The sequence below is a fragment of the Solanum verrucosum genome, unplaced genomic scaffold, assembly GCF_900185275.1.
Source record: "Solanum verrucosum unplaced genomic scaffold, falcon-dt-bn FXZP01000252.1, whole genome shotgun sequence".
NCBI classification, from domain to species: Eukaryota; Viridiplantae; Streptophyta; class Magnoliopsida; order Solanales; family Solanaceae; genus Solanum; species Solanum verrucosum.
Window position 1 is genome coordinate 2,442,225 of NW_026019988.1, and position 3,968 is coordinate 2,446,192.

Sequence of the window (3,968 nt, forward strand, 5' to 3'; positions counted from 1 at the left end):
AGCTTCATTGAATGCTTGACTTGATTGCTGGCTTGTTTGTCGACTACAAGATGCAACAAATCTAGGAGTTGGCATAAAGACGAGTTCATTTTCTTCACTTGGTTGGGGTGCTGGGAGAACTTGTCCTCTTTTTTGAAGCTATAAAATTTGTGAAAGAGTAAGATAAATAAATATACATTGTAAGTAATTATAAATTGATGAAACATAACTTACCAAATGACATCTTCTTCGATTATGACCTACAGCACTGCAGTTTCCACATGTCATTTGCAATCCTTTTCTACTTTTCGACCATAATCCCTCCCTTTTTCTTGCCTCATCCTTTTCCCTTACTCTCTTTAATTTTGGTCTACCAACCAATTTATGAATTTGTGGTGGTTGCATAGCTTGAGAAGGATCAATTTTCTAGAATTTCTCACCCCTAACAGGTTGAATTTTAGGCTGATAAACAAGCAAGTAAGCTTCTTTTGAGTACCACCAATGCATCTCATTTAGTGGTTCTAGTCTATCATGTTCTAATGCTTTAATAGCATGAGGACATAGTATTCCTGTCAAATCCCATGTCCTACAAGTACACTTCTTTGTAGCAAGATTCACAACATATCTATCTATACCCTCAGCCATCTCATATCCTAAGTCTATATTAGCAACAACATGACAACCTTGTGCAATCATTCTAAAATCATGATACAGATCCATGGAGTATGGACAATACTCTTCTGTCCACCTCTTACCCTCTTCTTCAAGTTGTTTCAACCTTTTCATAACCTATAAATAGCAGTGAAATATATAACATATACATGACATATATAATCTAAACATAACACCTACATATTACTATCATATTAAATATAAATAGTTACTATTATATAGTTATATAAAACAGTGGCAGTACCTTAATTCTAATGTCTTCCAGCATCTTGATTATTGGTTTTGCCCTTGCTTCCAAAATCCATTTGTTGAATGACTCAGTAAAATTATTTTCACATAAGTGGTTTTTGCAAACAGTGTCAAAAAAGGCCCTGCACCAATGTTGTGGTGGATACCATAAAAGCTCTTTGGCTGCTTGTTTAGACACAGAACCCATAGACTTTAATTGGTCATTAAATTCCTCTTCATAGGTACTCCAAGTAGACCACCAAAACATCTTCTTCATTTGTACACCACTCCAAGACCTGGACCAATTGGCTTCTTTGTGCCTTGCACACCATCTATGTTGTGCTTTTGGAAGCAAATCACCAACAACGTCAATCAAGCCCTGTAACAATAAGAAAAAATAGAATAGAATAACTTAAAAAAATTCAAGTGTATACAATAATTATAATAAAAAACTATCAAACACTTACAAAATTACCTTTTGCATATCAGACATAAGTGTCAATCCTTCACCATCTGTCAACCCCAATGAGTTCCTCAGCAACTCAATGAACCATTTCCATGTTCTAATAGTTTATCTATCCACCACTGCCCAAACAAGTGGATAAAAATGCTTCATTGAATCTTGTCCAAGTGCAACCAATAAAATTTACTTCCCTTTTAAAAAGGTGCCATCTAACCCTATAAATGGCCTTAGACCAGCTCTCCAACCACTTTTCAAAGCCTGAATACAAATATACATTCCCAAGAATTTTCTTTGTCCATGTTCCAACAAAGCCTCTTTGGATATGTTTATAATCACATCGGTACCAGGGTTGTTGTCCCTTAACTCTTGCGCATAACTCTCCAATTTATTGAAATCATCAACATAGCTACCATCTAATTTCTCTAGCACAAGTCTTTTGACCCTCTTCATTTTTGAATAACTAATATTAAGCTTAAAGTTATCATCTACAATCTTTCTCATTTCATTCACTTTGCACTTAGGATCATTTTGGACCTTCTTCTTAAAGTAGTGTGCTAGAGCTTGTTGAGTAGCTCTTCTATTCTTGAATGCTTCTGGACATGTATGTTTTGTTTGCAAGGTCTTAATTTCAAATACTTGCCCTTTCTTAACTTCAGAAATCGGACACACAAAAGGACAACCAACAATACACTTATATCTAACTCTAACAGAGTCACTCTTATCAACCCTAAGGTCAACCTTCCTAGCAATTGAATAGTAGCTTACAACCCTTTTAGCTTCTTCAAGGTTCTTAAAGCTCATACCTTTTTCCAACTCTTTAAAGTTGTCAAGTTGATCATTAACTTCTCTTTTCTTTTCCAACCTAAAGGATTCCAAATCTTCACTATTGTAGTCACTGGGATAAGGTTCATTTTCTTCCTCACTTGATTCACCTTCAGCTGCAGCATCTAATGTGACTAGGTAAGGTTCATTTTCATCATTTTCTTCCTCACTTGTTTCACCTTCAGTAGCAGCATCTATTGTGACTAGGTAAGGTTCATTATTGTGGCTGATGTCAATAGCTGGAACAACATCATCCCCCTCATCTACATCAAACAGTTCAAGTACACCAGACCTAACAAATAGTGATGTTTGTATTGTTCTTATGCCAAAGTCCCCCTCAATCAAATAATACCTCCAAGAAGGTCCTTTGAGTAGAAGTTGTTGGACCTTACTAAAACCTAACTTTTCATGAAACTCTTCACATATGTCTATATATGACAATAAATTTGGATCATACTCCTTCCAAACATGAGTCAATTTTTTAATGTAAATAACAGTAGGTATAAGTATCCACCTACCCCCATAATAGAATAATAGGTCCACCTTGTCAACCATTCTTCAAGAAAAGGACATTATAGACAAAAAAGAAAGAGAAAAGGGCTATTAGACAACAACAAAACATTAAAAAAAATAGAGGAATCTACCAAGAGTAAAGGAATAGGGACCACATTCTTCAAAGTAAAACTTTACATACGCAAAACATATAATATAATACCTAGAATCCAAAAAATGGACCATTCAATAAAATATTTCATACCTAACAACAGTAAAGGCAAATCAAACTAACAACTACACAAATCGAATAAAATTATAAAATAAAGAGATAGACAACGAATAAAGACAGAAAATAACAAACTTGAGACATCAATATAAAAATCCTACTCGAAATCAATATAGTAACACATAACACTAACATAAATAGACACCACAAAAAACTATTGTATCACCATAATAATTGTCAAAAAAGCATAGAAAAGATGGAACATTAACATTAATAGAAATCGATTCTCAAAACAAGTAAAATCAATAAAAACCTAAACCCTCACTGAAATTCCGAAGTGCACAAAAGTTCTTACTTGAGTTGACGTTGAAATTGTGAACGAAAATACCCTTGCAATCTGAGATCTTCACGGATGAGTGTAATTATCAGGATGGAAGCTACTAAACCCTCTGTAGATCGTGAAATGAATTGGAAGAAATGAAGTGTTTATTTGGGTTTTAGGGTTGTTTTAATTAGATGGTTTCATTTGTATTGGGTTGGGCGGGCGGGTTTAGTAACTATTTGGGGCGGGTTAAGTTAAAATGGGTGGGTTTAAAATTATATTAAATAATTAAATTACAACCAATGGTTGAATGCCACGTAATTAAAAATATTATTTAATTATTTTAAATTGTACTCTGTTAATGAAGGGGGTAAATTTGGACCCAAAGGTGGATCGGAAGTGTATTTGGGGATCAATAGGTGGGGTTAATGAAGGGGGTAAATTTGGATGTCAACAGAAATCATATGATTCATGAGTTGCTTGTGATTGTTATTGACTGTTGTTGTTGTTGATGCCGTGGAAGACTTGGGCAAATACCAACTGCTCTGTCAAGGCAACACATAAAGTGGTACTATATAATTGAATAATATAGAGTCGTCCCCATTAAGAAATGTTTTACCACAATGTGATACTTCCCAGTACAAATGGAAATTTCCTCAAGAATAGAAAACTATTTGTAACTTAATAAATCGACAATAATAATAATCATCAAGAAATTATACTTCTATATTTTAAATTTTTACTGATTTAGATATGTTTTA

General features: G+C 34.0%; 1 pseudogene; it reads right to left on the reverse strand.

Moving 5' to 3' along the window:
• Nucleotides 1–405: 405 nt before the first annotated feature.
• LOC125818859 (uncharacterized) lies at nt 406–2,719 on the reverse strand (annotated as a pseudogene).
• Between the last annotated feature and the right edge of the window lie 1,249 nt (nt 2,720–3,968).